Below are 12,866 nucleotides of genomic sequence, written 5' to 3'. Positions count from 1 at the left end.
CAAGTCCGGCAGTTTACTCAAACTCATGTCCATTGAGTCGATGATGCCAACCCAAAAGAAGAGAGGGGCTCAATTTTGGCTCCTCTCTTTATATGTTTTTTTTCTCCTCCCCCTGAGCCTGCCCTATGTAAATTGGATTAGCCAGGAGGGCTGTTTGTTACACCTGAGGTTCTCATTCCAGTCGTCAGACCTTCCTTTGATCTATTTTCATGGGCTTTTTCCTTTCTTTGTCTTTTACCCACCACTATTTTGACTCCTTTTTCCTCTTCTCACTGCGTAACAATTACATTGTTCACCTGAAACTAACACAATGGTACACAATTATATCTCATTAAAAAAAAAAAAAAGATTATAGGTATGAGGCCAGCCTGAAAATATGAGCAGAATTTTTTCAGGAATTTCAGGCTCAGCATTCAAGCCAGGGGTTACTTCCAAATATTCAAACCAGTTAGGACACACAAACAGATGCAGGTAAAAGCTATACAGGCCAGTTTTGCACAGATCTAAAGAGGTTAACTTCCAGAAGCCCAAGCTGAGAAAGACAGCTAAAGCTAAAGCATTAACAGCCCAGTCACACAGGCACCAACCCAGCATTCATATTAAGGCTGAGGAAACCATAGGAAGCATATTATTTAATGAGATGACTAGAAACAGCTGTTCAAAATCTGGAAGAAATGTGCAGACTTATACAAAGAGTATGGGGCTAGTAATTCCAGAACAAAAAGTGGTTTATTTTATTTATTTTTAATAATCTTTGTCATTATTTTAGTCACTTTTCTAAGTGTGCATTGGAGCATGTGGGTTAGTGACTAATGGATGGAGGGTGCAAGATGCTTCTAGAGAGAGGCAGAGTTCTGCAAGCACTTCTGTGCAGACCCAAGGTTGAATTCCTCAGTGAGTCACTTCAGCCTCTTGATCTTCCTATCCTTGACAGATAATATGAATATTCCTATTACTCCTTCCTAGTCTGTATCTCTGATTTTTCCTTGTCTGTATCTCTGCTGAAAAAGACAGTGATAATTATTTAAATAATATGGCTATTTATCAAAGGCATTTAGCGATATTATTTTTCCCCTTTAATGAGGTAGGAGTGACACTGGAGAAATTTTACATTTAGTTGGCATAAATGTTCTTGGAAAATTAAAATAAATGCAAAAGATGACATTTTACAAGATTGCTTTCCATTCTTAACATAATGAACAATTCAGTCACTGTTGAATAGCCCAATCTATTTTATTTCTTTGAACAAATTCCACAGTAAGAGCCAACATCACCCATTTGCTTTCAAAGCAGAAAGTAATTATCATCACAATTAGCTTTTACAAAGATGCACATTTTCCTTATGGTATTGCTTCTCATCTTCACCTTCCTCTCCAATTTGTATTCATATCTCCAAAGTGGCTGTATAAAAGAGATTACCTCTTTTGCATCTACTTATATAGCTCCATTGAGAAACTCTGTAGAAACATTAAAATATAGACAACTGTTGCCTGAGCCACCAAAGTTACATTTTAGCCAATATGTAAGGTCAAGGCAAACTGTCAGGGTCTTTGAGATTATGAAAGAATTTCAGAAATATGGATGTTACTTCACTGAGAAAAAATATTCAAAAGTGTTTCTTTTTGGATATTTATGGAAAACACAAGGCTTTTAAATTGTTATGCTCACCTTCATTATTCCCTGATCCCTGTCTTTTGAGGGAGTCAAATGCTTTTGACTGCCTTTCCTGGTGTCTCAGACAGTAAAGAATCTGCCTGCAATGCAGGAGATGAGGGTTTGATCCCTGGGTTGGGAAGATCCTTTGGAGAAAGGAATGGTAACCCACTCCAGTATTCTTGCCTGGAGAATCCCATGGACAGAGGAGCCTGGGGGCTACAGTCCATAGCTTCGCAAAGAGTCAGACATGATTGAGGGATTTTCACTTTGAAAAGATATGAAGCAAATGAAAGTTGGATAGACGAGATCTCTTGCCTTCACTACAAAATTGTGTAGACAGAGACAGCCAATCAGAGATATTAACTCTCCTCTAAAATATGCTAGGAAGATTGATACTCTAAGGGCTAATGTTAATTGGTTAAATCTCATATTCAAACTGTCCAGAATCTGCTAGAGTTCCCAACAAATGGCACAAAGGGAGAAGGCAGAAAAGAACACAAAAGATCTTACATATGTCTGTGGCTAAATTTTTATAAGATTAATTATTTGGGTGCATAAATTCATGTGCATAATAGTGAGGGGCTCTCTCAGAATTTGGAAAACAGAGAAAGACGACTGTTCTCTAAGCACTATAAAATCTACCACAAAAGATGAGATTCAAAGTCACCTTGAAGAGAGAAGTTGACCTCCTGGGCAGAACAAGATTAAAGAAGGTATTAATGAATCCAAAAAAGAATTATTTATTAGAAACAGGGATTAATTAGCATAAAACATAGAACAGAAAGACCATTAGGCAATCAATGGCAGCAGTTCCTCCTCCTAGCTCTATCTTGGGGAGAGAGCAAGCACATTGATAAAAGATTCACCATGCTTGGTTTGGCAGCAGGTATCTCTCCATTCTGATAAGAGATGTAAAGATTAGAAACCTGATGCAATTAAATATTGAAGTCCTGAACCAATTCTCTGCCCTCATTTTGTGTTCACCAATCAACATTAGGATCATAATTTTATGTTGTAGGAGATAGTTTTCCTTCAGGGATAGAAGTACAGCTAGAGTACGTTTATATCTAATCTCTTGCAGTGTGATTACATCCCTGAAGTATAGGTCCTTATCCCTGCCAAAATCACCAGGCAGGCAAAGCTAATATGGAAAGACAAAAGTGAAATCTTGGAAGGTCTCTGTCTGTCTGCCCAGGCAGTTTCTCCAATACCACAATTCCAGTGCACTGGTTGTAGTAGATAGTCTGGGTGTTTTGTTGTTGTTTTAGCTGCCCACACTCCTTCCCTCCTACTTGGCATCTACAATAAACTCTGCATTTTCCTTCATCACACCTGGTGTTAGTAAATTGACTTTACTGTAGACAGGGTAGAGGACTCAAATTCAGCTAGGTAACAAACTCACTTGTATAATCATTTGGGTTAAGTTGTGGTTTTCAGGGGATTGTGATGATTTTAAACTATCCATTCCTTAGCAGTTATAGATTTGTTTAGATTTTTAAATAAACTTTTTCTTGATTTTAAAATGTTAAGTGAATTAAAATTGTCATATAGAGACAAATGATCACATTATAAAAATATTTAAAATTCATATATATTGTTTATAATAAAATTACATAAAGCAAACACGTATACAGAGACTGAAAGTTAACTAGTGTGAAAAGATGAAGCGAATACCTATACTGACATCAGATAAATTTTAAAAAATGCATTATTGGGAGAGTGTAAGTATATAATAAAAATACATTCTATTTATGAAAAGTCATACCAATTCTAAATATGCTTGCCTCTAATAAACTAACCTCAAGCTTTAAGATGTCAAATTAATAGAACTATAGGGAGAAATTGATACATTCTCCATTTTAAGGGAGAGTTCAATAAATCTCTTTAAATTATTACAATGCAAGTATAATAATAATAATAATAAAAACAGAAGGAATATATAAAGCTGAACAACTAGCAAGTTTTACTTAGTATGAAAACGTTAAAGTGTTAGTTGCTCAGTCATGTCCGACTCTTTGCGACACCAAAGACTATGACCACCAGGCTCCTCTGTCCATGAAATTCGCCAGGCAAGAATACTGGAGTGGGTAGCCATTCCCTCCTCCAGGAGATCTTCCCAACTCAGGGACTGAACTCAGGTCTCCTGCACTGAGGGCAGATTCTTTACCATGGGAGCTACCAGGGATGCCCTTTACATAGCATAAGCATATTGACTTCTCTATTAAGGTTAGCAATTACATACTTTTTTCATGCACATGTGAATCAGTTAATAATTGATCAAAGCCTCAACATATTAGAAAGTAATCACTGTGTCTGATAATGCAATCAAAAATAAGTTCATTTTAAAAAATAGCTAAAAACTGCTATAAATGTTTAGAAATTCAAATACATTCTTAAATAATTAAAAAAGTAAAAATCATAATAAAAATGTAAAAGACATTTGAAGCCAATGAGTAATTAAAAAACTATACATCAGGACATGAGTAAACTCCAGAGATAGTGAAAGATAGGGAAGCGTGGTATGTTCTGAAGTCCATGGAATCACAAACAGTCAGACATGACTTAGCGACTGAACAACAACAACAAAATATATCAGAATACATAGAATTCAGCTAACACAGTACTTCAAGGGAAATTTATATCCTTAGGTATTTAGAAAAGTTATAGTTAGAGAAAATTACTTCTTTTGTTGTTAAAAGGCAGTATTACTAAGGTATAATTTATACAATATAGCAATCACCAATTTTAAGTACAGTGAGCATCACAAACCACTTTTAGAACATTTTGTCACCCAAAATGATCCCTAAGACTGTTTGTAGTTAGTCAATTCCTGTTCCCACCCCCAGAGCCAAGACAAAAAATAGTCTGCTTTCTGTTACTATAGATTTGCCTCTTCTAGACGCACAGCATCATCACCTCCACCAGCTTGTTCACAGTCATACTTCCTAAGGTCCACTTGACTTCACACTCTAGGCTGTCTGGCCATGGCTGCCTGAAGAGGCCTTGATGGACTGGGAAGTGGCTTAACAAAGATCACAGAAGAGATGGAGGTGGGAGCAGGTTAGTGACCAGCACTCCCAGTTCCAAGTGCAGAGGTGTCAGCAACAGCAGATTGGCCAGCCCCAGGGTGGCCAGCAGCAGAGGAAAAGCAAGGGTACCATTGGCTCCTGGGTGGCTGATAAGCTCCACTGGCCAACAGCAGCTATTTCAAATCTTAAAACATGATGCTGTTAAAGTGATGCACTTATTATGCCAGCAACATTGGAAAACTCAGTGGTCACAGGACTGGAAAAGGTCAGTTTTCATTCCAATCTCAAAGAAAGGTAATGTCAAAGAATGTTCAAATTACTGTACGATTGCACTCATTTCACAAGCCAGCAAGATTTTGCTCAAAATCCTTCAAGCTAGGCTTCAGCCATATGTGAACTGAGAACTTCCAGGTGTACAAGCTGGATTTAGAAATGGCAGAGAACCAGAGATCAAATTGCCAACATACACTGGATCATAGAAAAAGGTAGAGAATCCCAGAAAAACATCTACTTCTGCTTCATTGACTACACTAAAACCTTTGACTGTGTGGATCACAACAAACTGTGGAATTTTCTTTAAGAGATGGGAATACCAGACCACCTTACCTGCCTCCTGCAAAACCTGTAGGCAGGACAAGAAGCAACATTTAGAAATGGACATGGAACAATGGACTGGTTCAAACCTGGGAAAGGAGTACCCTGTTTATTTAACTTCCATGCAGAGTCCATTATGTGAAATGCTGGGCTGGATGAAGCTCACACTGGAACCAAGATTGCAGGGAAAAATATTTATAACCTCAGATATGCAGATGACACCTAATGGCAGAAAGTGAAAAGGAACTAAATAGCCTCTTGATAAAAGTGAAAGAGGAGAGTGAAAAAGCTGGCTTAAAACTCAACATTCAAAAACAAAGATCTTGGTATCCAGTCCCATCACTTCGAAGCAAATAGATGAGAAAAGTGTGGAAACAGTGTCAGATTTCATTTTCTTGGACTCCGATATAAATGTGGATGGTGACTGCAGCTATGAAATTAAAATGCTTGCTCCTTGGAAGTATAGCTATGTTAAACCTAGACAGTGTTTTAAAAAGCAGAGACATCACTTTGCCAACAAAGGTCCCTATAGTCAAAGCTATAGTTTTTCCAGTAATCATGTACAGATGTGAAAGTTGGACCATAAAGAAGGCTGAGCACCAAAGAACTGATGCTTTCAAACTATGTACAGGAGAAGACTCATGACAGTCTCTTGGACAGCAAGGAGATCAATCCTAACCAGTCAATCCTAAAGGAAATCAATGCTGAATATTCACTGAAAGGACTGATGCTGAAGCTTCAGTACTTCGGCCACCTGATGCGAAGAGCTGACTCAGTAAAGACCCTGATGCTGAGAAAAATTGAGGGCAAGAGGAGAAGCAGGCAACAGAGGATTAGATGGTTGGATGGTATCACTGATTCAAAGGATATGAGTTTGTTCAAACTCAGGGAGATAGTGATGGACAGAGAAGCCTGGCATGCTGCAGTTCATGGGGTTGCTAAGAGTCAGACATGACTCAGCGACTGAACAAGAAGAAGACCCTTAAGATAAATGGAATTATACAATACATAATTATTTTGACTTGGTGTCTTTCACTTAGGGTAATGAGATGCATAAATATTTCATGTAGCAGTAGTTCCTTCCTTTTGTTGAACAGTGTTCAGTTGTATAAGACATCTTCATTATTCATTTACCAATGACTGAGGTTTCCAGTTTCTTTACAGCCTCGCCAACAACTGTTGCTGTCTGACTTCTAATTAAAGCCATCCTAATGAGTGTGAGGTGGTATTTTCTTTAATTTGCATTTTCCAAATATTTAGTGATATTGAGGAATTACACAATTTTTTAAAAAATGTAAAGGAATGAGAAAAGGATGAAAAAAATGTGTCATGTCTATCTGAAACTTGAAAAGTAACAAAATAAACCCAAAGAAATTATAATATGTAGTAGGATAATAAATTAATGACAAAAATATACAACATGAAAGATTAAATCTAAAAAATTGCTTTATAAAATATATCAAAAGGCATATCTTTGGTGATATATCTAGAGACATAAAAGATGTGCAATAATAATTTTTAAAGTGGGCATAAGAGATTAAAGAAATTTATAAAATCAGTGAACAATATCAATTATTTGCCAACATTTTAGTGAACTTCAACTAAATGTACAAACTCATGAAAAAAAGGTAGCATATTAAAACTTTTCAAAGTGATATAATGTTCTTTACATGTATATTCTCCTTCTGCATAAATATATAACTATAGCTTTCAATAGTTGAAATAGACTTATACCCTTAGTTAACTACATATACGGACAAGGTTTCTTGGTAAAATGCAGTGAGGTTTTGCTACAGCTTTGTTTTAAAAAGATCGCATTAAAAGATCCAAATTTGAATTTATCAAAGTAAAATGCAATTATGTGCATTGGCTCTCCTAACAAAATTAACTTTTCATATAAAAATGAAAATGACATAAAATGTCAAATAATAATGCTAATGTTACAATTTCTTGATAATTTTAAGAGAAATTAAACTCTTTATAATAAACTTATTCTTATATTATTTAAATCCTTTGATGAGTTCAATTTTTCATCATGATGATTATAACTGTTGTATTTTTGCTTATAACATGTATTCATTAAAATCTCATTTACCTATGGCATCTTGTTTCTGCACACAATTTCTTTGGTCATCTTCTAGGAGTAATGAAAAAGTAACACTGTCTTAAAAGAGTAGAAACTACGTTTTTTGATGGTTTTGACAAGACTCCCTCTTTGACCAAACTTTATTATTTTCAGATTTATTGAGAGATAAATTACTTACAAAATTGGGTAAATTTAAAGGGTATATAACATATTGATTTAATACACTTCTATATTGCAAAATGATTACCATCATAATATTAACTAATGCCTCTCTCATGTCAAATAATTACATTTCTTTCTTTGTGGTGAGAACTTTTAAGATCTACTCTCAGCAACTTTCAAATATATAATACAACATTAACTATAATTGCCATGTCATACATTAGATCCCCAGAACTTATTCCATTTATAACTGAAAGTTCACACCATTTGACTAACAACTCCCAATTTCCCTGACACCCTAGCCTCTGGTGACTACCATGCTACTTTTGTTTCTGAGTTTGGCTTTTTTATATTCCACATATAAGTGAGATCATACAGTATTTGTCTTTCTCTAACTTATTTCACTCAACATAATACTCTCAAGTTTCATTCACGTTTTTGCAAATGGTTAGGGATTCCTTTCATCTCACAGCTGAATAATTCCATTGTGTTTGTGTAATATATATGCACAACATCTTTATTGATTCATTGAAGGACATTTGTGTTAAGTCACTTCAGTCGTATCCAACTCTTTGCGATCCCATGGGCTATACCTTGCAAGGCTCCTCTGTCCATGGTTTCTCCAGGCAAGAATACTGGAGTAGATTGCCATGCCCTCCTCCAGGTCATGGCAGGGGTCGAACCTGTATGTCCTATGTCTCCTGCATTGGAAGGCAGGTTCTGTACCACTAATGCCACCAAGATGGACCTGTAGGTTGTTTCTATATTTTGCTTACTGTCAACAACGCTTCAGTGAACATGGGAGGGCAGATATCTCTTTGAGATTCTGTATTCATATCCTTCAGCTATACACCCAGAATTAGACTGTCAATCATCCAATAGTTGTATTTCTGATTTTTTAAAGGAATTTCCATATCATTTTCCATAGTTACTGTACCAACTTACATTCCCACCAACAGTGCACAATGGTTCTTTTTCTCCACATCCTCACCAATGCTTGTTTTCTCATGTCTTTTTGAGGATACAGTTCTAACAGATATGAGGTAATATTGTCATCTTGATTTACATTTCCCTGATGATCAGTGATGTTGTACCTTTTAATATACCAGTTGGTCATTTGTATGCCTTCTTTGGGAAAATTCAGTTCCTCTCTCCATTTTTAAATTAGATTGTGTGTGTGTGTGGTTCTGTTTGTTTTGTTTCTGCTATTTAATTATATGACTTTATATATTTCAGATATTAACTATGATCAGATATATGACTTACAGTTTCTCCCATTACACAGGCTGCCTTTTCGTTTTGATGATGATTTGTTTTGCTGCACAGAAGTTTTGTTTGTTTTTTTAGTTTGACATAACTCTACATATTGATTTTTGCTTTTGATGTTATATATCCAAGAAAATATTACTATTGTCAAGGACAATTTTCCCTATGTTTTCTCCCAGGAATTTTATAGTTCTAGTTCTCATTTTTAGGTCTTTAATTCATTGAATTAATTTTTGTGAATGGTTTAAGATAGATGAATCCATTTCATTCTTCTGCATGTGGTTATTCAGTTTTCAAACATCCTTTATTGCAGAAACTACAGTTATTCATGAAATACTCTTGGCTTCCTTGTAAAGGATTAGTTGACCATATATGTAAAGGCTTATTTCTGGGTTCCTGATTCTGCTTCATGGCTTAAGTGCCCATTTTTATATCAGTTCAACACTTTTATGGTTTTGTAGTGTAGTCTGAGCTTAGGAAGTGTGATGCCTACAGTCTTGTTCTCTCTCAAGATTGCTTTGGCTATTTGGGGTCTTTTGCTGTTGCATACAAGTTTTAGGATTGCTTCTTCTATTTCTGTGAAAAATGCCATTAAAATTTTGACAGGGATTGTGCTGAGCCTATATATAGCTTTGGGCATTATGGACATTTTAACAATATTAATTTTTCTAATTCATAAACATGGATAACTTTCTACTTATTTGTCTCCATGACCAAACTTTAGTTAGGCTCCTCTGAGCTCTCTTGACTAAACCATGACATTGGCCTGCCTTTAGGAAGAATTCTGTTGAGTTCAGTTTAGGTGAGAATTATCCACCCTTGAAACATGATCAGTTTCCTCATCCTCCACCCTTGATATTCTTATCATTCACTTTTCCTTGCTGTATTTGGACCTAAGTTCAATCCCTCTATCCTTTTGAACTAGTCTTGGATAAAATATGTATTAACAAATCTAAGAATAATTTTTTAATTTTTTTTGAAAAATATTAATTATCAGCATAAAAATCCGATTTTACACCTCTAATAATGAGGACAGGCTAGAGAAACAGTTTTCTTCATGTCAGATTCCTATTTATTAAGTGTGAGAGCTGATTTAGCGTATCAGTTAAGAAACCTGAATCAGGTACTAATTATGTTAACTATGTGACCTTGGACAAGTTTTCAAACATTTAATGACTATTTCTTCTGAAAGGAAAAAAAAAAATATCCTAGTTCCCCAGTCCAGTTATAAGCACAGTGAGGGGTTTTAGGCTGATAACTAGGCTTTAGGGTACAAGGCCTTTTATTGGTATAAAGTGCATTTTTATTCATATACATATGAATATGGTACATATTTATTGGGGAAAGGGTTGTACATAAAAATACAATATCGTAAACAGATAATGGCAGAAAACATACATACAAAAGAAACATAAGAATTTATAAATTGAGATTAAATTATGTTTTGGGTGAAAATTCAAATTTCACCTTCAAAGTCAATCATTATGCAGATGAAAACACCTTGAATCAGATATTCAAACATGTAAAATATAAACAGTTCCCTGGGGTCGCTCAGGGCCAGGAAGAACCTGGTACTCTAAAGCAAGAATGTAAAAAAACCATATCCAAGTTTGATTCAAATACAGTGCTCAGAAGAGTATGACCTCAGTAGTGGGACCATTATCCATCAACCAAAGGTAGCAACTACCAAAGACTCCTTCAAAGCATCACTATGATTCTAAATAACTTTTGGCAAGCCAGAACAAAGCCCAACATTATTTATAGAAACAAAAATATCCAGTACCCAACAATGTGAAATGCAAATTACTGGTCTAGCTTGAGTTACCAGGTATGCACTGACACAGAGAAATACAATTCATCACTAGCAAATAAATCAATCAATAGACCCCAAAATGACACAAATGGAAAAATCGGTACCGGAAGACTTTAAAAGAGGTATGAGAAGTGGACCTCCTATGGCCAAGCATGGAGGTGACACAGGAACATAAGTCCTAGGAAGGCACAAACAACCTAAATGAAACTTTCAGAGATTAAGGCAATAATTAACATAAAATGTCAAAGCGGCCACATAATCCCATTAAAACCAGAAATCTGCAAGGTAATACACCATCGAGTAGTTGAGAGGCAGCAGAGAACAGTTTTAAAGTCATGGGCTCAGGAACCACAGTACCAGATTCTTGTTTCCCCCCTTAGCTCTAAAGTTAAAACCATGAATCCCTGTTTAGGGTAGCTGCCATGCTGTGCCTCAGTTTCCTTCTCTGGAAAATTAGTGTAGTAACAACACCTTCCAACAGGCTTACCCTAAGTATTACAATATTTACTATTTGTAAAGAACAGAGAAGTGTACAGGACACAAATTTTAATGGCTCCAAAAATACTTATGAAATAAAACGAAATAAAATAACTCAGCTGCTGCTGGGTTATCAGTCATGTCTGACTCTGTGCGACCCCATAGACAGCAGCCCACCAGGCTCCCCCAACCCTGGGATTCTCCAGGCAAGAACACTGGAGTGGGTTGCCATTTCCTTCTCCAATGCATCAAAGTGAAAAGTGAGAGTGAAGTCTCTCCGTCGTGTCCGGCTCTTAGCGACCCCATGGACGGCAGCCCACCAGGCTCCTCCGCCCATGGGATTTTCCAGGCAAGAGTACTGGAGTGGGGTGCCATTGCCTTCTCCCAGCTATCCTTCCACAAATACATAGGCAACAGGTTCCCTCTCAACTTACCTTCGCTTCTATTCTTGAGTATTTTCTGTACAAGGCCTGGAGAGAGCTGGCATTTCCTCTGCCCTGCTGGAGTGCAAGACTCAGGAGCTTCCAGGGTGCAGAAAGGTGTTTTGCTCCTCGCAGCGCCAGAGGCTTCTGGTGGCTTTTAAGCCCGTGGGAGGCGTGGCCACTATTTAACGTCTTGAATGTGATTGGTCCTCGATCACCCAGGAGCACAGTTCGTCAAGCGGGCTGGTAGTCCTCTTGCATTCTGAGGTAGGCACTCACTGCATGGAGGTTCTTTCCAGACAAGATATCCCCCAGAAGTATTTCCTGAGGAAATGTATTTCCTTGTTATTCTGCCTTCGACTTTGACTAACATGTACAATTCAATATAACTTACAGGTTAAATGAACTAGTCTGTAAACTCAGCGAAAGAGTCAGTCTGCAAATGAATTCTGCTGTAAAACAGCTTCTCAAACCTGATTCTACAGTGGAATCAGCTGGAAGGCATTTCGAAGGCCAATCCCCCGGTGATTCAGGCTTAATTATTTTGTGCTGGGTCCCAGGCATTTGTGGAAAGCTCCCTTGGTGATTCTCATGTGGGATGAAATCCCAGCCTGGGATGAAATCTGCTGCTTTAGAGAAGCATCAGGTGCACTTTGCCAGGAGCTTCACCTGAGTGCAGGGGCCTCCTGGGTCTATTCCCACCTCCTTTTGCTTCAGGGAGGCAGGGACTTCAGAAACTATGAATTGCACCCAGGCTGCAGGTTAGAACTACCCCGAGAGGATTTAACTATTCCTATGAGAGTTCCTTTCCAGAGATTCTCACAAAATAAAATTTGAAGCCCCAGCATGGGAGTTCTTGAAGATTTCAGGTTGTTCTAATGAACATAGAAAAGTTCCTATATAGTAAAACTATATATAACCTTGTTCTGCATTTTCCAAGTCTCGTGTAAATGTTACAGTTTCATATAAAAAATAAAAATTAAAAAAGGGGGTCTAATGGCTGGGGGCCTTTGTTTCATCCCATAACAAAATCGATGGTGTGTCTACGAACTTATCAGGAGAAGGATGGGGAAAGCCATAGTTAGGGAGTTTGGGATGGACATGTGCACACTGCTATATTTATGCTATCAATAGTATATATACAGTAGGTCCTTGCTGTTTATATAAAATGGATAAACAGCAACCACCTACTGTAAAGCACATGGAACTCTGCTCAATGCTATGTGGCAGCCTGGATGGTAGAGGAGTTTAGGAGAATTAATTAATGTATGTGTATGGCTGAATCCCTTCACTGTTCACCTGAAACTAACCTGGAATTAATCACAACAGTGTTAACTGGCTATACCCCAATACAAAATAAA

The 12,866-nt window shown here is 37.0% G+C and overlaps 1 long non-coding RNA gene across 1 annotated transcript; it reads right to left on the bottom strand.

The window, feature by feature from the left end:
- Positions 1–1,212: 1,212 nt before the first annotated feature.
- Positions 1,213–11,913, bottom strand: LOC129657755 (uncharacterized). The gene is made up of 2 exons (XR_008717088.1): positions 11,518–11,913; positions 1,213–1,457 (listed from the first exon to the last, which is right to left on the bottom strand). It is a non-coding gene; the product is annotated as an uncharacterized LOC129657755 (long non-coding RNA).
- Positions 11,914–12,866: the final 953 nt, after the last annotated feature.

This window comes from Bubalus kerabau, chromosome 7, assembly GCF_029407905.1.
Source record: "Bubalus kerabau isolate K-KA32 ecotype Philippines breed swamp buffalo chromosome 7, PCC_UOA_SB_1v2, whole genome shotgun sequence".
Lineage (NCBI taxonomy): Eukaryota > Metazoa > Chordata > Mammalia > Artiodactyla > Bovidae > Bubalus > Bubalus kerabau.
This window is presented reverse-complemented; position numbering and strand designations above follow the sequence as displayed.